The sequence below is a fragment of the Camelus ferus genome, chromosome 3 (assembly GCF_009834535.1).
Source record: "Camelus ferus isolate YT-003-E chromosome 3, BCGSAC_Cfer_1.0, whole genome shotgun sequence".
NCBI classification, from domain to species: domain Eukaryota; kingdom Metazoa; phylum Chordata; class Mammalia; order Artiodactyla; family Camelidae; genus Camelus; species Camelus ferus.
The window spans coordinates 72,707,306-72,730,409 of record NC_045698.1 but is presented as its reverse complement, the minus strand read 5'-3'; the positions used below and the strand labels follow the sequence as shown (position 1 = coordinate 72,730,409).

The following is a 23,104-nucleotide window of genomic DNA, read 5'->3' as shown; positions in this document are numbered from 1 at the left end:
CCATCTCTGTCACAAATACTCAACTCTGCCACTGGAGCATGAAAGAACCCACAGACACTACAAAATCAGTGAATCTATACTTCAATAGAACATTGTTTTTAGACACTGAAATTTGAATTTCATATAATGCTCATAAGTCACAAAATATTATTCTACTTTTGAGTTTTTTAAACCTTTTCAAAATGTGAAAACCATTCTAAGTTTACTTAAATGTAAGGCAGGCTAAACTTGCTTTCTTAGCCATTTGTTCCATTGAACATTGTTTACTGATCCCTGATAAAAACAAATTCCCAATATAAATTAAATCCTCTCATGGTTCAGGCCTCTCAGGACAGAATTTACCCAATAATTGAGCAACTGATGAAGATCATCATGCCCTTCAAGGGATACCATAAATCTAGTTCTGGGGCAGTATCACCGTACTGATCTTCCAAATGTTTTTTGCCTTCTCTTGGAAACAACGTTGATTTGACTAAAGAAACAGAAGTACTATTTCTAGATTCCCTGAACAAAATGTATACCTTACCTTTGTTTTGGTGAGGAAAGAAGTCTTTGTATGTGACAAGAATATCTCTTGCTTTTTCCCATATGATGTATTAATTTTCTAACTTGGAAGGTTAAAAAAAGCATTTCCATGAACAACTGAGGTTAGATTGATAGACAGATATTAATAAAAAGAAAGTATGTAGCTCAAGGTGAGCCCAAACATATCCTCCCTCTCTCTGCTTAAGTTGTATGTCATTAAATCTTTACTTAGGGAGTAGCACAGAGTAAGCTGGAAAAAAAAAATTTATTTGGGGAAGCCAGAGAGCTGCATGAAAGCATTAGGCCATATCAACTTTGAGGTTGGTATGAATATGATACAGGGATGAAGAAGATGCTAGGAAGATACATTTTATTTAACTTAAAACTTTTGTAATCAATTTCTTAAGACTATGTTAGATGAATATATTCTTATATATATAGTTAAAATAGAACATTTAGGACAGAATGCAGTCTAATGATGGTCAGTCTTCTCTTTTGGTCTTTAATTTGGGTAATGCGTGGTTTGGAAGTTAAAACCTAAAAAGAATAAATGAGTTGCTTATTTCAGCTGGCGAAAAGAAAAAAAATGCAAAATGTAGAAACACAAAATTTTATTTGTATAACTTGAAAGTTTTCTAACCATGTGATGTAGTGACCCAAAGCACTGATAAGACTCTCTGGTAAATGAAAATGAAACTGTCTTGTTGAAAGCAACAAACTATCTATAAATTTTAAAATGCAACTTATTTATTGGGTATTGGCCATTATAGAGAAGAAAAGATTTAGATATTGGCACAGGATTGTGCTGTTATTTTTACTTTATTTCAGATTTACAGCATAAAATGCATATTCTGAACATTCAGGCACAATACATGCAGTATATTCAAATAAAATATGCACTATTTTACATTGGTTGAAAAATGATTTTTCAGTTTTGATATAGTTTTGACTTGTTTAACATATGCCTGGGGCTTATGTTGAGTAGTGTGAATTTATTTGAAGAACATGTATTTTACTGTGTATACTCAGACACACTGAGTACAATTAATAACATTTCTAAAATGTACAATGCAAAATCCATAACTTAATATAATTGACCTGAAATAGTAATTCCACATTTATCTCCCAAGCTGGTCAGCAGAGAACAGGATGAAAATGTCTATTGAAATGTTTTAATCAATGTACATTCTCCATCCAAAATTGTGGTTGGATGAAGTCCAGAATGACTTTGTCTTCCTCATATTTATCAAATGTTAAAGTAAAATGAAAGAGCGAAAAATGACTTGTCATAAATGGAAAACCTTAAAATTAACCATATTTGTCATTCTCAGTTTTTTCTAAGACCTCACATTTGGCTAGAAAAAAGCAAGGTGGTTTTCATCTTTTTCAAGACACAATGAACTACGTTGTTCATTGGGTCAGTTGGCCTGCCAAAATTCCTTGGCAAAGGGAAGCTTCTGGCCAGCTAACTGTGATATAATAAATGATCTGACCAGATTGTCAATGAATTGAGATCTGAAGTTAGAGCCGCTTTGGGAATGGAGAAGTTAGTTATTTCTCTTCAACTCTTGCCCCTGAAAATATGAAAGCTCTGAAAAGTGTACCACAAATCTCTGGAGGATTAATACTGTAGCAAGTGGTGGTATGTTTCTCATTTGTCTCATGTTATGAATCATTTATTTATTTACAAGAGAATTTTCTTTATTAAACATTTATTATGTCTGATTTTAAATATAACACATGTTCATTTGGAAAATAGGGTAAAGATGAAAGAATAAAATAACAGCTATCTATAATTTCACTACCCACACATATTCACTGTATAATTTTTGATACATTAATGGTTGTTTTTTCTCTGCATTTGTAGATTACATGTTGTGTGTTAGTTCGTATTTTACTTTAAATAACTTCATATTATAGCAAAAATAATCTACCAAATTATGAATAGATCTTTATAAATACTACTAAATATTTTAAAGTATTCAATCACAAGAATAATTTTTGGCCATTTAATGTACCTACTTAGCAATATCTTGGCAACCTCAGTATAAATTGTTTTAATATCTATCATTGCTTCAGTTTTCCACATTTATATTCTAAGATAACATAAACTGTAATCCGGATATCTCTGTTAAAGTGCTGTCTTTAACTTATTTATTTATTCATTTTCAAAAGAATTCAATGTCAGGAATAATTTTGTAAAAACTCTGATGACCTCCACTGAGAATCTGCATAGAATCAGTAGGGGCTCCTTTAACATGGGAGGTATGTAAATTTTTTGTGCTTTTTATGACAACCAGTTTGGTGTTTCTTTATTTCATACACTCTCTTCATTATAGTGTTTTAAGTTCTGTTCTATCTTGGGTAAGAATATTTATTCACATAAATTAAGTTATATAAATGTCTGGTAATTAATGGATGGTCTTCTGTAAAGATGTGATATGAGCTAACCACTCCTCCACACCCCTCCCATACTTTCTTCAATGCTCTGTATTTAATACCAGCTCCTGGTTCACAGTTCTCCATAATTTTTAACCATCCCTACTAGAACTGTAATCTAGGATAAATACAAATATATTACTTTATTTAACAGAAGTTTAATAAATACCTAATAAATGCCTCTAGGAGTTGTAGACAGTGTATATGACATCAAAACCTCTTCTCTCATACAGTAGTTATCAACACTTAGCAAGGGAATGGTAGAAAACATTGGAAAAGCCAAAAAAATAAAAATCAGATCTGAAAAAAATCAGATAGTGGCAAGCACTATACAGTTAATTAAAATGAGGAGAATTGATAAAGTTTACAGGATGGTTACTTAAGATTGTATGTTCAGAGAAGGCATCAATGAAGAGGTTGCACTTAGTTTGAGTTCTCAATACCATTAAGGAGTCATCCTTGTGAAGACCAGAAGGACAGATCTTTCAGACAGAGGAAGCAGCTAGCGTAAGTGTTTTAAGGTAGGGACCATCTTGGTGTGTTTTCAAGGAATGTAAAGAAAAGTCTATATGACTGAAGCTTGGTAAATAAGAGAGAAAATATAAAAAACAGATTATAAAGGAAAAAGGGAAATCAGATATAAATGAACACATAAGCTAGGATGAGATTTTAAATTTCATTCTGTTTGTATGAAAAATCCATTAGTGAGCCATCAGTCATATGATATGAGAGCTAGCAATACAATTTAAATTTCTTCTTTATGGATAGTTTATAAGAACTTAAGAGCAGAGATAAAGGGATATATACCAGTTGCAGTAGACAACAAACACAAAAAAAGATGATGGCTTGGACTTGGGTTGCAACAGTGTGGATGGAGAGAAGAGTATGAGACATGTTTTGTTTTTAATTGAAGTATATAGTTGATTTACAATTGTATGTTAGTTTCAGGTGTACATAGTAATTCAATATTTTTATAGCGTGTACTCCATTTAAAGTTATTATAAGTTAATGACTATAGTTCCCTGTGCTCTACTATATATCCTTGTTGTTTACTTATTTTATACACAGTAGTTTGTATCAATTAATCCCATATTCATATCTCACTCTTCTGTTCATAACATTATATATATATAAACATATCTTCTTTATTCATTCATCTGTTGATGAACACTTAGGTTGTTTCCATATCTTGGCTATTGTACATAACGCTGCTGTGAATACTGGGGTGTATGTATTTTTTTAAAACTAGTGTTTTTGTTTTGTTTGGATGTATACCCAGGAGTGAAATTGCAGGACCATACAGTAGGTCTATTATTTGTTTTTTTGAGGAACTTCCATACCTTTCTCCATGCTGGCTGTACCAAGTTACAATCCCACCAACAGTGTACTGTGGTTCAATTTTTTTCCCACATCAACACCAACATTTGTTTAAACTTTTTGATGATAGCCATTTTGACAAGTGTGAGGTGATATCTCATTGTGCTTTTGATTTGCATTTCTCTGATGATTAGTGATGTTGAGCATTTTTTAATGTGCCTCTTCGCCATCTGTATATCATCTTTGGAAAAATGTCTATTCAGGCCTTTGCTCATTTTTTAATTGGGTCCTTTGTGTTTTTGATACTGAGTAGTCTGAGCTGTTTATTTGTTTTGGATATTAATCACTTATCAGTCATTTGTAGACATTTTCTCCCATTTAGTAGGTTGTCTCTTTGTTATGTTGCTGGTTTCCTTTGCTGTGCAAAAGCTTTTATGTTTAATTAGGTCCCATTTGTTTATTTTTGCTTTCATTTCTTTTGCTTTAGGAGACAGATCAAAACCAAATTTTGCTACCATTTATGTCAGAGTGTTCTCCTTGTTTTCTTCTAGAAGTTTTGTGGTTTCAGGTCTTAAATTTAGTCTTTAATTCAGTATGAGTTTATTTTTGTATATGGTGTGAGGAACATTTTTGAAGGTAGAAGAAGAACTAATGGATTTGACCTAAAAGGAAAAGAATTTTGCCCCAAAATATGGATGGTTTGTGTGCATTTTTCTGGAATGGGAGACTGAGGATAGAACAGATTTAGGGTAATAAATCAAGAGTCTGTTTTGGACATACTAACTTCTGGATGCCATTATGATAGCCAATTGGAGATAATGAGGCAGCTTATATGACTCTGGAAAATTGAGGACAGATAGGGATTGAGAATATTCAAAATAAAGGCTTAGAATTTATCTGCCTATAAATGGCACCTGAATCCATGAAGTAAGATATGTTATCTACTGCAATCCTAATTAGTTCGAAGTATTCCTCTAACCCCCAACTTATGCCATTGCTTTCAAGTCCATATAAATATTGGCTCTCAAGTCTCTGAATGCTTCTGAAACTATCCACTGATGGCCTTCTTTGTAGGTCCATCTTTGACATATCAGTATTCTCCCAATAAATGGTATTTATTTTTTCTGAATACTTGCCAAATGTGATCTCAACCACTCCCATGTTTTTCACAAAATATAGAAGGTAGATGATTGAACATTAACATTTCCATTATGAAATCTTCCTTGATGGCTTATGTGACACCTATCTGCACAATACATTATTTAAATATGCCACCACTAAATTCATCAGGTCTAAAATTAATCCGAGATATTTACATCCTTTTCTTCTCTATTTCCCTGGTCACCCCCAAAAAAGAAGGCCAGGTAGCACATTGGTTACTTCAACAATACACTGCAATCCACAATGCTATCTATGATCAAATATTAATCCTAATTGTGTCTTAAATATTTCTTCCCACTTACTGATACCTACTACATCCGCTTTAAGTTCAGGCTTCATTCAGTTCTTACTGTACTATTTCAACAGCATCCTAACAAGGAATGTCACTCTGATTAAATCCATCCCTCACACTGAAACAAAAACATCTACCACATAAAATTTATCACTCATAGGATAATCATCAGTGTTTCTTATTATTCACAGGATAATTCACAAGAGGCATTTCTTGGCAATGAACAGTATCTCTGTTCTATTCTTTATCTGAAACCTGGTCCTTATGTGACTATAAAGCTTCATTTCTCTTTACTCCTTTCCTCACATTCTATGTGTTGGCAAACCCAAAGTGTGTGGAGTTCCTGGAGCACAGTAGTGTTGTTCAACTCCTACCTCCCCTCTCATTGCTCCTTCTGAGACTCCTTTCTAGTTTGCTCTCTTGATCCACGAATTATTGCTAATTCTTATAAATTTAGTTTGGTGTCACTTTAAGATACTTCATGCTTGGCCATTATTTTTCACCAAAGTTTTAGCTTTCTCCAGTATCTGTATCACCCTTCCTCCAGAAATATCAAAGTAATTTCAGTTCCCCAAAATGCTGTGATCTTTTCCTACTCTAGACTGTTGTATAAACTCAGTTGTATCTTTCCTTTCCTCTCCCCTTTCCTTACCCTCTTACATTCCAATAGCTTTCCTCTAGATATTTTCATTTTCACCAATATATTACTTCCTCCCAGAAATCTCCCTGAGTGTCAAAGTCCTGATTTAATCCTTTAATATGGTTTCATAGCATGATAACAATATCAAATACATATAGTATCTAACATGTGCCGGATACTCTTTTAAGTACTTAGCATATTTTAAAATAATTAGTGTCACAATAATGCTATAAGGTAAGAATAGTTATTATCCCCACTTTAGATATGAGGAAACTAAGGTATTGGTATGTTAATTAATCTACTCCATGTTGAACACTTACAAGCAAAAGGGGCAGACTTTGAGCCAAGCCAAGCTGTCTTTGCTTTACTGTACTATACCTTTGCATGTACTTCTTTTATGATACACAGAATTTGTTTATTTGCTGTTACCATTCACTAGAATATAAATTCTATGAAAACTTATCTATTATTGAATCTCCAGCATCTATCTAAAAGCCTTTCAACATATTTGGTGCTCAATAAGTTTTTGATAAGTGACAAAATGACATAATTTAAGTGTTTCTCCTCAACTTAAGTGTTTCTCTTCTGTGTTCCCATAGCACTCTGGGAACATCTATGCTTTTACTGAATCTTTGCTATTATTTACTTATAGCTTTCTTGGCCTTATTGAATTGAAAGGCCCTCTAGGACACAAAACTTTACTTGTCCATCAGTGTGTCCCAAGTGAAGCACAGATGCTCAATAAATGTTTGTTGAATAAATCTGTAACTAATACCAGTGGAAGACATGTATGTAAGATTTCTGGGGTGGAGCTCAACAATCCCCTTCTATCTGTACTTCTATATGGCTCTAGGAAAATATTTATTATATAACACTTACGTTAATCATCTATTTTTGAGACCACTTTCTGCTTTATTGTAAATGAGGATGATTCTGAGATAAATCTTTCTCACCTAAGGTCCTAAAACTTTTATAAACCTTAATTCTCTTCAAATATTAGACCACTATCCAAAAACACAGCAAAATGCATATTAATATGCCCATGAATTACTCAATATTAAATTGCCACAAGGAGTTAAATGAAGCAGAAAGTATATTTCTTGCCCACAAGGGCAGTGTAATACAGAAATTAGCTCCAGCACAAATAAATCTGGGCAAACATAAATGATAGAGACATGTATATCCACCTGTTGACCTGTCAAGATACATACATGTTCAAAGATATCTGAAGTGAACAGATCCAGGTGGATTTAGTTTGACAAGTTTTCCAAGAGTTGAATCAAGTAGAAAACTGAAGGAAGATGATATGGTTTTATGCATTTGAGAAAGGTGTGTAACCCAGAAAGGGCAGTGAAAACATACACTTTAACACCACATGGAGAATAATTTAAAACATTCTTGTTTTTAGTTGTTTATAATAAGTCATAAGGTTGTATATAATAGCTTGACCTGCTATTCAGAGATGAACTCATAAAATCTGTTTTCTTTGACATATAGTCCAGGCATGGGCTTAATTTTTATTTTTTATTGTCCCACTGTTTTTGTATTCCCACATACCCGCAACAGAATCCCACATATCTTTCTACCTCTGCTCCTTGAGATTTCTCCCCTTTTCTTTTATTCTCCTTCTTGTTTTAACATTATTCTCTGGCTTTATATTCCATAGGGAGCAACTTCAGTCACTCTTAGAAATCATTGCCTACATTTCCAGTACCTTATTAGTGCATCTCACTTAACTTCTTTTTGAAGTGAGGAAGTGGGGCTCGATGCTTACATTATAAGCATCTTGGCATCTAACATTAAATTAAATAAGTATGGGTCCTTTATATATGTGAAATATATATGTATTCACTATATTCTTACATAACTGGACTAATTTTAAATGCTAATCATAAAACGTAACATGTATAGCATGCTAAAAAAGAATAATCTGAATGATAAAAGATGATTAATTTCAAAATATGTTAGCTATCTTTAACAGAATTTTTTACTTGATGCTTTCCCAAGGGGCCATTATGAACTTGATTTAAATAAACCAAAATTTTCCCTGAAGAAACCCCAATTTCCTACTTTGTTGAGAAGTTTCATTTAAATAATCTTCTCATAAGGCATTATCTTTATACCTGAGTGAAAATGGCATTGCCTAACACTAACAATGTAAGTTTATCTGAATTGAAACAGAGACGCTCTAAAGAGTGCATGCCTTTACATACATCAGTCCATAAGAAACAGAATAAGTGATGTCTGTAGATGTAGCCTGCAGTACTAAAATGAAGAAAAACAAAAGCCACCTGTTGTGCTTTCATTTGGCCTATCTATGCATAACACTCGGTGCTACAACATTTAATCTGGATTTTATTTCTTCCTTTTGTCAGGAGGAGATCAAATCTGGGACTCATTCTTTTTCACAATGCTTATCAGGAAAAGGTAGAATTACATAAAATAGTCTAAACATTGCGCTTCTCCCCTCTGAACTCCTTTTGGTCTATGAAATTCCACCTGTAGCCCACAACTCATACACAATTTGATTTATTTCGATTTTTCTTATTCTTAACAATCATTTTCTTGTTTTCTATGAAGAAATTATACAACAAATTATGAACAATAGTACATATTCTTTCAGCTAGGATTGGGAAATTGTTACTTCCCTCTATTTCTGGGAGAAAGACATTTGACTGCTTAACCAGAATGGAAAGTGAAGAATCAGATTTACTTATAGCTGTATTGCTAAATTGATTAATACAGGAAGGAGAAATAAAGCAATGTTGACCCTTTGTATAAATACTAGAGAATAACAAAAAAACCCAATATTTTTTAATGTGCCAGGTGCTGTTTTAACTAGTGGCTTTATTTGTGTTATCTCTTTATAGGTGACAAACACTCTGTCATATAGGTACCATCTTCATCTCTTCTTCACAGATAAATAAAATGAGGCTTTGTAAGTTTAAGTCATTTTTCCAGTAACCCTTAGCTATTGAGCAGGAGGGCTGGATTTCAGCCCATGTTCATCTGGCTCCAGAATGTGTATTCCTAAATAGCATTGTGTATCATTCTATGTTTAAGACCCTAAACCTCAAAAGAACTTTACTGTTAAGTACTGTTTAAATTTTGTGTTCTACTAAGATCTCTATAATTACAATTAAAGTGAAATTTAATAACTTTTGAACCATAATTCAAGGAAGCACAGTGGGATAAGTTGATCTGAGGGCATTTCAGGTACTCAAATGGAATTTGTAACTTATAAAAATATTTTAAATACTTTTACCTGAAATTTCATGTAATATATCTACACCAATCTCCTTTGTAGTCTCTTCAACAAATCTCATTATTCCACTTTAGATCTCTCTTTGGTTTATCTTTAATTGTTCTCTGTCTACCGTTTTAGCCCATCATGATTTGCCCATCCTCTCTTCAACATCTAAAAATGTATTAAATATTTTGGCTTCTTTATGGTATTCTTCCTAGGGAAGGGTTTATTTCCTATTTCATATTTTGAAGGGTCTTAGGAGAATAGAAAAAAATACATATTTGCTCAGCTTGATATCCTGAAACAGAGGTTTTGTATATTTAACTTCTTGAATAATAATGATAGTGTAATTGCTAGAGACATGTTAGATGTTTAATATCAGCATCAAATGACTCTATCACTGAACTCCATTCTTTATTTTTGGATTTACGAATTTTCTCACTCAAAAAAAAGATTAAATTTCACTTAATTAACTAAACTAGTTTGAAGAGTTTCCCCCCTTGACTCAGGCCTCGTTACCAGATTTATAGTTGGAAAGAATACGTATAACAATCAAAACAGGTGGTAACACAAAGATGAGTTCAAACAATTATTAAAATATTATTGAAAAGAACATTTTATGATTACAGAAATTTGGAGTTAAGCAGAGATTGATTTTTACCATAAGACTGAACAAACCAAATGATAGCTTTATAAATTCAGTGTTGGGGATAACTTTATGACCAATTTAAATATATTAATGGGAGTAATTCTCAATGTAATTTCAAATAATTGATGGTCAATTAAATTAACTATCAACTTTTTTTCAGTCATTTATGTCATATACCTTTGCTTAGGCATTGTATTTTTCTGTTATATCTTCTAAGATTTGAAATATCCCTGTCTGAAGATTGCTATATAAATGTAGCAGGCCTCTTCACCACATAACACCCACCCCCATCTAGGAGATCCTGCTTTGACACAGCCTCATTCGCTCTCCCTTAGTTCTGCCCTACAGGGCACCTGCTACAGAGATTTTCTTGCCCAGCAAATATTCCTGTTATATGGTGCACAGGCAAGACTGCTCAAGCACAGCTAGTCTTCCAGGTGCCCACTTGATCCATAGTAAACCCCTCTGCACCCTTGGTCTGCTCATGAAACTGGCATCTCTCTCTGCTCTGATATGAAAAGGGGCAGATGAGAAAAACATAGATGACAACCAGGGAAGGGAATGAAATGCTAGATTCCTCTTTTTCATACTGGTGTCCTTCCCTCTCTCTTCCCTTTTCAACCTCTCCCTAAACATTACCTTTCTAAGGGACAAATCTAAAGACTCATTCCCTTTCTTGGCCCTGTAGGATAATGGTAGCGGGTTAATGTCTACAGGACCACTTTTACATACTCTAAGCCTTGGTTGAAGATGGCTAGGCCCAAATGTTTATGGGTTACTTACAATATGGAGTTTTTCAGAATCTATCAGTTTCTAATTTTAGCACAATCTTGAAAACTTAGGCATCATTGATTGAAACATGTCTGATCATTCTCCAAATATTTAACTGGGTCTCTGATGTCTGTGATGTTTTCATGATATTGTATTTACTGTCATGTTTCCATCCGGTTCATTCTCAAGCTTTCACAGATCAATTTTTTGTATATAAGGTCAGTGGGTTTGTATACGTCACTCCTACTCAGGCAAAATGTTTTGAGATTTTATTGTGATCAAATGATTTCCCTGCATTTTCATAGGTACTGTATTAATGACTTTCCTTAGATGTTTAATGTTTGAGAAAAAAATATTAAGTATTTTTATTTTATTATTGTTTTTATTTTATTATTTTAAAATATTATATATTAATATATAATTATTATATATTATATAATATATAATTATATATATAATTAATATATAATATAATATTATATTAATATATAATTTATATATATAAATATAAAATATTTATAAATAAAATATTAAGTATTTTATTTTTTTGTGCAGCAAGTATTCCACCAAAGAGAGTAATTGTGCATTGACATCCAAATAACATATTCACTATCATTTTTCCTAAAAATATTGATAATTTAGTTTGTGAGAATTCCTATCTAAATTCTTTTTCAATATGATTTTCACAGAAGGAGGATTGCCCAAGTAATCATTTCCAAAGCATTGTTATCTCAAACTAACTTTGAAAATAGATATATTCAAATAGGAAAGGAAGAAAATTTCACAGATGGAGGTGGGCTATGTAAATTCATGTGTAAGTTTTATTACAGCTTTATGGAGTATTATCTTTTCAGTAAAATTTTTAAATAAAACAATACTACAGAAATGAAAAATACCATGAGACTACTATGAGCAATTATACACCAACAAATTGGACAACCTGGGAGACATGGAATAATTCCTAAAAATATAAAACCTACCATGACTGAATCATGTTGAAATAGAAAATCTGAACAGACTGATTACTAACAAGGAGATTGAATCAGTAATGTATCTTCCAAACACATTTTATGAAGCCAGCATTATTCTGATACCAAAACCAGATAAGGGTGCCAAAAAAGGGAATTACAGGCCAATATTCCTGATGAACATGGTTTCAGAAATTCTCAACAAAATATTAGCAAACTGAATTTAATAATACATTAAAAGGATTATACACCATGATCAATGTCATGTTTATTTATTCTGGAGATACAAGGATGGTTCAACATCCATAAATTAGTCAGTGGCATATACCACATTAACAAAATGAAGAATAACATTTTATAATCAGAAAAATCTTTTGAGAAAATTGAACATCCATTTTTGATAAAAACTCTCAACAAAGTAGGTGAAAAGGGAAATGTATCTCAACATATAAGACCAACCCACAGTTAATATTATTAATAGTGAAAAGCATGATAGCTTTTCTTCTAAGATCAGGAACAAGACACGGATGCTGTCTCTCAACATTGTTTATTCAACACAGTATTGGAAGTCCTAGTCAGAGCAATTAGGCAAGAGAAAGAAATGAAAGGCATCCAAATTGGAAAAGGAAGAAGTAAAACTGTCACTATTTGTAGATAACATGATACTACATATAGAAAACCCTAAAGACTTCATCAAAAAACTGTTAGTACTAATAAATGAATTCAGAAATGTTGCTAAATACAAAATCAATATGCAAAAATTTATTGTCTTTCTTTGCACTAAAGTGAACTATTAGAAAAAAATTGATAAAACAATCTCATTTACAATTGCATAAAATAATAAAATCCTAGGAATAATTTAACCAAGGAGGTGCAAGGTCTATATATTGAAAACTATAAGACCCTACTGAAAGAAATTGAAGAGGACACAAATAAATAAAAAGATATTCCATACTCATGGATTGGAAGAATTAATGTTATTAAAATGTGCATACTACCTAAAGCAATCTACAGATTCAATGCAATCTTTATGACAATTCCAATGGTATTGTTCACAGAAATTGAACAAAAAAAAATCAAAATTTGTATGGAACTGAAAAAGACCCCAAACAGCCAAAGCAATCTTGACAAAAATGAACAAATCCAGAGGCATAACACTTCCTGATTTCATTATATTATAAAGGTATACTATATTACAAAGGTATACTAACTAAAACAGTATGGTACTGGCATAAAATAGACCCATAGATCAGTGGAACAGAATAGAGAGCCCGGAAATAACCTGTGTGTGTGTGTGTGTGTGTGTGTGTGTGTGCGTGTATACACACACATATATATATTCAATTAAATTATGACAAAGGAGCCAATAATAATACAATAAGAAAAGACAGTCTGTTTAATAAATGAAGTTGGCAAAATTGGACAGCCTCATGCAAATAATGAAGCTGGACCATTATCTTATACCATACATAAAAATTAACTCATAATGGATTAAGGACTTCAACATAAGACCTGAAACCATGAAGTTCCTAGAAGAAGATATAGGCAGAAGCTCCTTGATATAAGTTTGGTGATGATTTTTTGAATCTCATGCCAAAAGCAAAAGCAACAAAATGAAAAATAAACAAGTGGAACTACATCAAACTAAAAACCTGCACAGCAAAGGAACCTATCAAAAAAATGAAATGGCAACCTACTGAATGGGAGAAAATAATTGCAATACATATATCTGATAAGGGACTAATAACCAAAATATACAAAGAACCCATTCAACTCAATAACAACAACAACAACAACAAAACAATTCAATTAAAAAGTGGGCAGAAGACCTGAGCAGAGATTTTTTTTTTCCAACAAAGACATTCAGATGGCCAACAGATACATGAAAAGATGCTGAACATCACCAATCACCAGGAAAATGCAAATCACAACCACAATGAGATATCACCTCTTACCTGTTAGATGACTATTATCAAAAAGACAAGAAATAATAAGTGTTGGGGAGGATGTGGAGAAAAGGGAACTCATGTGTACTGTTAATGTGAATGTAAACTGGTTTAGCAACTGTAGAATACAGTATGGAGGTTTATCAAAAAATTAAAAATATAACTATCTTATGATCCAGTAATTCCACGCTAGGTGTTTATCTAAAGAAAACAAAAACACTAATTTGAAAAGATATTTCACTTCTATGTTTATTGCAGCATTAACTGCAATAGTTAAGAAACAATCTAAGTGTCTATCAAAGGCTGTGTGAATAAATTCTGAAACTTGAGGGCATCACATTAAGTGAAATAAATCAGAGAAAGATAAGTACTATATTATCTCTTTTACACATGGAATTCAAAAAAAGAAAATCAAGAAAATAAATAGAAGTTCACTGATACAGAGACCAGATAGGTGGTTGCAAGAGACACGGTTACGGGTGAATGAGAGAAATCAGTGAACTGTTTTCTTTCTTTTTGGTGGGGTTAAACAAATTGAATGATTTTTTTTTTATGGCTAGAACATAACATAGTTAAAAAAAAAAAAAAAAAAACCACATCGTGTGGGAGACTATTATGTCACATGGGAAAAAGCAGTATACTTCATGTATACTATAGTCATGGAGTGTTTTACCAGAATTGCAGAAGCAACAGTTCTAATCGGTGTTCTGTATGGTGTTAGCAGGAATTTGAGTCATTTAGCTGAGCTATTGATGTGTGTTCTCTGTTTCTCTCTCTGAACATGGTTAGATTTTGTTTTTGCTCACTAATCATTATGCTTCCCACTTGCTAGTAGTTGAATCAATAGAGTTTCTTCTCTACATGGATTTTAAAAGTGCATCTTGATTTCAGTAAATGCTTTGTAGAACCAAGGATTTTTTAGGGCATGGCTATGTTAAATACAGGGCAACTTTACAATTGATCCTCACTCTCGTAAAGCTTAGAAATTGTTAAGAATGCCTTGAATACAGACAACCTATAATTAAAAAGATGTTATTCTTAATGAAAATAACTATTACTGAGTCTAAAAAAAAACTTAATTGAATATTCATTCTGTCATTATGACATTATAGGTGCTGGCTGTATAAAACAGGTAAGTCATATATGATTATATTTAATTTTAGCAACATCACTATTCTTTCTTGGACTTGCTATATGTAGTCAAATATGACAATAGTGTGGGAATTTGGAGAATGTGAAAAATCATGTTAACTTAAGGGGACTTGGCTATCTATGTCCTAACTCTAAGATACCCTCTGTTATCCTTAGCTAAAAAAGAAACTGTGTGGGTTATTGAAAAAAATTATGATTTATTATATCTTTTAAAGTTAATGATTAATAATAATAATAATAGAAACTGTAAATTGCACATGAACAGTTGTGAACAGTATTTCACATCCATCATTTGATTTGATCTTTATATATTAATATCAATAACAACAGAAGCTATCACTGTCCAAGTATTTACTAGGTTCCAGACAATTCGTAGGGAAAACTTCATGGTTTCAGAAAAAAAGCCATAAAATTCCTGAGGCACAAATACTGTATTCTTTATTGTTATTGCACTTTTAGAAAGCAGTGAGCTGACATTCTATCCCACATTTGACTGACTCTGACCAATACACCGTACTTTTTCCCGATATTTCTGAGAAGGAAAGGTTATTCTTATTAACCACTCAATAAATGAGGCTCCGTCGTCAGGAAGATCTCTCAGGCTTAGAATAAATGCTCTAACTCAGTTCCTGCTACACCCCAATATTACCCTTCCTCAGTTATGCAGATATTGAGTATGAGGTTAGGTTCAATGCAGAATGAAAACTCAAAGTCCTTTATATCGCACTAAGAAAGGTATATAAGTAATAATATCAGTAGACAAATATATCTACTTGCAAATGTGCAGAATTTGAAAGGAAAGGTAAGTCATATGAGAAAGGCTTTATTCATTCATCCCATAATTATTAAAAGAAGAAGTTGGTAAACAGTAACATTTTGATTAATTGCACTCTATTTTTTTTCTAGTTCATTTTTCTTTTCTCACATTTTTAAAAGATGGCACCTTAGAACCAAAAAATTTGTTTCTTTAACTTAAAAAAATTATTCACACTGTAAACATCAACTACTTAAGAAGCTACTTTGAAAGAACTTTGGACAAGCAAACAAAACTTGCTTAATTCCCACCTGCTCTTAATAGCATCCAGTATAGTATAATGACATCGTGTCCATTTTCTTTCTTTTCCACTTATTATGCAATCACACCACTGTTTTTACACAATAATAAACATAATACTGTATTCTGCTTTTTTCCCTCTAGAAGGCTGGTAGAATGTAAATGTTATCATCTCACAATGAAAAGAATTGTTTTAAGAAAAAAGACACTTTTACATTTGCTGTGACAATGATTTTTTTTTTAAAAATCAATGTAGTTACAACCATTAAACAGAATTTTTTCTTTTATTTTGAGTTCTTATCAGAAGGAATAAAGACACAGCCCTTAGCACACTTCAGAATAAATTCTAATACTCTGCATTTAAAAGGGTATATCTCGCTTTCCTCACTGATGTTTTGTATTGTCTAATAAGAATATATAATGAACTGTATTCAGCCTGTTGTCAAGAGCCTGAAACCAAGTCAGAGGCATGAAGCTGTTAAGATATAAAAGATGTAATCTCAATAATGTTTTTACTTTGAATATATTCTTGTAAGGATTTTCCATTTCTTCTTCCCAAGCTCTTTGAAGTTCACAGGGGCAATGTGGAGTGGAAAGAGTAACAGGCCAAGGGTTTGGGTCAAGTTCAAGTTTAGCCATTACTTTCATTCAAAATTTTTTGAGGGAAATAATTGTTCATGTACCTTGTTTTATTCCCATTTCCTCACATAGATCTTGGCATGGAATGAGAACTAAATAAATATTTGTTGAAAGAATAAACACGTGAACTCAAACAAATTGTTAATGTTCTCTGAATCATTGATTCCTCAGTTGAAAAACAGAAATAATATCTGAACTGTAAAGATAAGAAGAAGTTATATGTGTGTTTTGGTTTGTATGCATATGTACCTGAAAATGTTCTGAAGTTTGTGGAAGCTATAAATTACATAGAAAAGTAAAGAATTATTTTTGTTAATACTAAAATCATTTTTGAAGATACTGAGTGAGGAAAATGAGCAATTTATGATACTCACTACGATAAACATTAAAAAGCTTATAAATCCAAAGTAAGTTTTATAAATATAAAAAGTGAGAATATTATTATGCTTGTGATAAATCTTCCTCACCTAAACACTACACATCTGTTCCCCAAGAGGCAAGCTGAATACCATTTAATGATGTCAATGGTATATTCAAGAAGAAAAACTTAATGTTTTGCATGTGAAACAGAGATGTTCCTCTTACACAGTGCACTGTCATTAAATAATGACGTCATTCAGAAATTCATTAAAGAAAGTAGTGAGTTTAACATTTGGATTATTAATCTTAGAACACTCACGGTGACTGGTAGAGGCAAGTCAAAGACGAAGCAGTGGGAGCAGTCCATCTGCAGCATAGGCAATCCATGAGGTGTACTGTCTGTAGAGAATTTAAAAACAATAATAAAATTTGACTAAAGTTGGTCTGCTTCTTATTAACACCATGACTGAAGTCAGCAATAAAATTTTTCTTCCAAAAAAATGTGTTGTTCCAAATTCTAAACAATTGCTATGGTTACTATTGAGTTTTAATAATATATATGTAAGCTTCAAATTAGCACATTTTTATTACTTATCCTTTAGTAAACATTGTATTCTATATGGAATTTAACTCTCAGTTATACAGCTGGGCTTGATACATGCATTTGTTTCAACAATGAGTTTATAAGGATATTGAATCATTTAAGCTCTCTCCAAGCACAGTTAAATAGTGAAGCAGAACTAAACAGTGATAGTCTAGTGATTGTAAAATGAAGAAACAAACAAGTTATTTTATCTGTATTTAAAATGTAGGAAGCTTCTAGAATTAATCCTAAAGAAACCAAAATGTAAGGAAATACAGCACTGTCTGGAATTTACTGTAAAATGGGATTTTTATCATTCTCTGCCAAACTTTTTCTTATATTTTAAATATTTTAAAACTGTGTATATGAGTTGTATCATGTAAAAGAAACTTCTAAAATTGAAATAAATAACAAGTGTTCAAGTGTTTCTCAATCAACTATGAGTAGAGACAGTGTTACAAATTTGGCTCTATTGTCTATTGACCATAAATATTTTAAGAAGATTCATTTTAATAAAGTCATTGACAAATTCATAGATTAATACTTGCAAATATAAAATTTAAAGTTATTTTAACTCATTAGAGCTGTTGAAAATATATGTCTATTTTCCTAATCTTTAAAAGATACAGTAAAATAATTAAGAATACTAATCAGCCACATCATTCCTTTTATGGACTGTAATACAAATTCCAAAGTTGTATTTATTAATTTGTTTTACTTATATGAATACATATATATATATTATGTATGTGTATATATTAAGTTTGGTAAATAAAACCTTTACTGTGTTTGTTCTCTTTCTAGGCATTTGTATTATGTTCTTCATTTCATGATTATTACATCATAATGATCTACTCAGGGTGTCACCTAGCTAGGCATGCTGCTGCTGATGATTCTTGACACATAAATTGTCAGATGAAGAAAAGAATGATGAAGCTGGGTAGGGCTCTTTTCAAACTATGTGGAAGGAATGAGGTTTTTTTTTAATAGCAGAGAAATTCAGTTCTCAATTGAATGGTATAAATGGAAAAAATTAAGTTTCCCTTCTGTGTTTTTACATATAAGTATGTAAATTATGGATGACAATGATATAATTAGAAAGGGAAATGTCCTCCTGATCTTGGTTTAATATTTGTTCATTTAAAGATGCTATTAAGGGCATGAAAAAAGAGCACAAAGTGGAGAAAGATATTTGTAATACATTTCGACAACAAAAGATTCATATCCAGAATGTATGAGGCATCCTTATAATTCAATAGAAATGAAGACAGGGAATACAAATGGGAAAAAAAATTGTATAGGACAACTAAATGGCTAATATACACATAAACAAGTATTCAATGTCATCAATATAATGGGGTTATAAATTAAAACCATAATGTGATATCACTACAAACTCACTCGAATAACTTAAAGTAAAAAAAAAAAAAATTAAAGAGACTGACAATATCAATTATTGGCAAAAATGCAGAATAGCTAGACTTCTCACATACATCGGTAGCAGGAGTGTAAATTGGTAAAATACTTTGGAAAATTGTTTGGCATTATCTGCTGAAGTTAGTCATGTGCATAGCCTGTGATTCTGCAATTTATTATAAGAATGACATAGCAGTTTCATTCATGATGGCCCCAAACTGTAAACTACCCCAGTTATTTATCAACATTAGAATAAATGAATTATCTATGGTATATTAATAGAATTGAGTATTAACAGAGCAAAAAAATGAATTAATTACTGCTACATGTAACAAGATATATACTCACAAATATCACTTATATAGAATATATAAAGAATATGTAAGAAAACAATTCCTACAAAATTTGAATTAAGTTCAAAAGTAGCAAAACTAACATGTAGAATTAGAAATCAGGATAGTGGATAATTTGGGGAGAAGTATTGTCAACTGGGAGATATATCAAGGAGGAATTTTGGTGTGCTGGTAGTATTCAATTTGTTAAAGTTTTCTATATGCATGTTATACTTCTATAAATAGTATTTAATTTTAAAAAATTATAATACATTGCACTTACTGTAATTTCAACAGCAAATCTAAGCAAGAGCTCCACTTGCACAGCAGAGCTGCACAAATCACAGCTCTAACCTGTGACCACACTCAACACGAACTGACCTTACAGCCACCTTTGCTGTAATGCACTGACAAAGACTTTCATATTTTATTCAGAATGTTTTGGACATAAAGGATATTAATAAGCAATTCAGATAAAATTGGATTTTGAGATTGTTTGAGGAAAATATCTATTACAGTTGTTTCTTACCTGGTGATTTAATATCTCATTCACAACTTAATCATTATCTACACAGAATTACTAGATTGCCTAGTGGAATTACCAGTTAAAGAAATGTAAAGAAAACGTGTGTTACATTATTCTTAGCATTTCCTTTATGAGTTTTCACAGATGTCTTGAAACGTACATTAGGGACAACTGCTTTGCCAGACACATAATTAATGCTTTTAAATCAAGAATCTATTGAAAGTTGTATCATACCTGCACTATTTTAACTTATTCTAATTAGATATATGTTATTATTTGTTGTAACCAATTTTATTTTTTTCCCAAGAAAATACAGGCACATTCTCTGGGTAAAAATCCTTGAATATTCTCAAAAGACAGAGGATAAGGAAAGAGTAGTAATATAGTACTGTAGTATAATGGCAAAGGTATACATGTCTGCCTTTCTTTTCGATTTGCTGAGGTTTTGCAGCATGATTAATACTCATAATACTAATTAATACTCATATAAGTCAATTTTATGATTATAAACCACATGTTTCATCAAATATGAACTTACTATAACTTAGTGTTGATTTAAGAATAAAAGCCCCCATACCACTGTTGTTTGAAAAAAATTAGCTATATTTTACTAAAATTTTAAAACCAGGAAAAGAGTTTACCAAACAAACAAAAAATGAAATTCTGAAAGGCTTGACAGACAATGTAATCAAGGTTAATAAACTGTCCTTTTATCAAACAACAGATATTTCAAGACAAGTCTATATGATACCACTGGTAGTTAGATCATTCAAAAATTATAAATCTACATACAAATAAACTCAGTTAATTTTTTTTAATAATGTCAGACACTAATTTTAAATTGTTTACATGGAAATTATGGAGTTTTTAGTGTACTGACATCCCTCAAAATCTGAGAAACAGTATATGCCTTAAAAAAATAAATATTGAAATACCGGAGTCAAAGTTAAATAGTCTATAGTTTGTTTATCAAAATTGGTAAGCATCAACTGTGTATGTTCTCTGGTATGAAATTAATGTCATTTATCTATCAGTTAATCAATAAAAAGTACATAATAAATCATAAAGGGCTTGTAATCCAGGTGAGAGATCGTTCCTAAATACCCTTTGGGCTGAGTGGATGCCTGGAGGACAGGTTATGTGGTATTTGGACTCAAGCTCTTTTAACTACCTCCTGTTTCCTCCCCTGTTCACTTAGACTCCATTTCAACTTGATGGCGTCACATTGTGGCTGCACTCAAGACCTATTCTGTTCAACTATAAAGCTGATTTGCACACAAATATCCTGATTCTTTAGTGTCTAGAAAATAATCCTAATAGTTTGTTCTCAGCAGTCCTTGATTCTTGAAGTGTCCTGTGAGAGAATTTTTACAGCTATAGATAGCATCATTGTCCTTAGGAACATGTACTCTATTTCTAAAGTTTGCACATTTGTAACTGGTTCTTAGGATCTCCCCTTTAAAAATGGTCATCCAGAGCAATAATTTTCTAAATATTCAATGTTGACTTCTAATATCTCTTTCAGGTCTAATAGTCAGGTATATTTTTGTTCCTATGTTCTTAATGTGATGACTTTTTTTCCTGAATATAGTAGAGCTAATTTTCTGTTGTTATCTGACAGATAAATATTAAATTGTGTTATCAACTCCAGATAGAATCTATAAAGTTGAAAATCATAGAACTCAGAATTTCATTTCTTGATCTGCTATTATTTGTGTTGTGTTCAGTTGCATCACTTGTTGAGTTGATAAGGTTTGAGGGACTCTGTTATATCTAAAGTTGCTTCTGACATAAGTTCAGAATACTCCTTTATTCAATAGCTCTGCAGTTCTGTGTTAGCTGGTATAGCCAGTTTTCAATGAACCCTGGCTAACTATAAAGCCTGCAACCTGTGTTTCTGACTTAATGGAAACATAAGCTATTTAGTCTGATGAAGCATATGTCCCTTTTTAATTTGCCTTTGATTATGTTTTAGCTTTGTAACAAAATGCCCTGTATGACTTTATTATTATTTATTCTTGGAACTGGAGAAAAAACAAAGTCATCAGCTCATCTTGAGAACACATTTCAGAACACCACTCTAATCATTGTGGTTGATGTTATAATAAGAAAAGGCCCTGAAAGTGAGTTTATGTGGAAGTTATATTTTTGTGTTAATATTTTAATACCAATTTGTAAAAGCCAAGTAAAATTATTCTTTATTTCAGAAAAATATGAATATTCATGAAAAAAATTTTGTCAAAAAAGAGAAAAACTAATAGCTTAAAATGTTTGTTTTGATACAAAATCAAAGTATCACAATGTTTTTCCCTGTCATTCTATCACACCTTGAGTAATGGAAAGACATTTAAAAATATATATTTTCCAGCTACTACATAGCAAAGTATGATTGGATAAAAAGTTCATTTTCTTCCATATTATGTAACATTGTTACTAAAAATAATTCACTTCCATGGTGCATCATTAGTAAAGGATTCCCTTTAGAAGCTTAGTAAATACTTTTTGTTTCTGTTGGATTTTTTCTTGATTTTTTTACTCCCTACATACGGACACATTCAGGTGCCTCTTGCCTGGAAATTATTTACTATTGGGAAATGAAGGTGTGTCTTTTCATCCTGAAATGTACCGGTGGGAGAGTAAAATACCATAATGTTGTAGGTGAAATATATGGATTATTGAACTCCTAATAGGCTTCAAGAAAAACTGTGAAAAGAAATGCTAGCTCTGCTTAGTATGATATTAAATGTATGGGACATGTTGACATTTTGTTTATGTTTTTGATGATATTTATTTAATTTTTAGGTTCAATTCAATGACCTCAATGAATTAAATATTTTAAAATTTTCATCTGGATAAACAAGTAGGTAGATAGAAATGAACTTTTTAAAAACATAACCACAATGTATTATCAGATTTGAAAATTACTGTTTCCTTAATATTATCACCAAATATCCAGATTTTTTAAAAACTTGATTCAATTTGGAAACAAATGAGTTCAATATATTTCCTAGGTCTCTTAACTATTCATTTGGAATAATTAATAATTAATTAATTACATATTTCCATAATACTTCTTTTTCTCCCTCT

At 31.6% G+C, this 23,104-nt stretch overlaps 1 long non-coding RNA gene across 1 annotated transcript in view; it reads right to left on the bottom strand.

The window, feature by feature from the left end:
- Positions 1-23,104, bottom strand: part of LOC116662642 — a 370,728-nt gene that overhangs the window by 276,174 nt on the left and 71,450 nt on the right. The window contains exon 2 of the long non-coding RNA XR_004318621.1: positions 17,480-17,559. This is a non-coding gene — a long non-coding RNA (uncharacterized LOC116662642). The remainder of the gene's footprint in view (positions 1-17,479; positions 17,560-23,104) is intronic.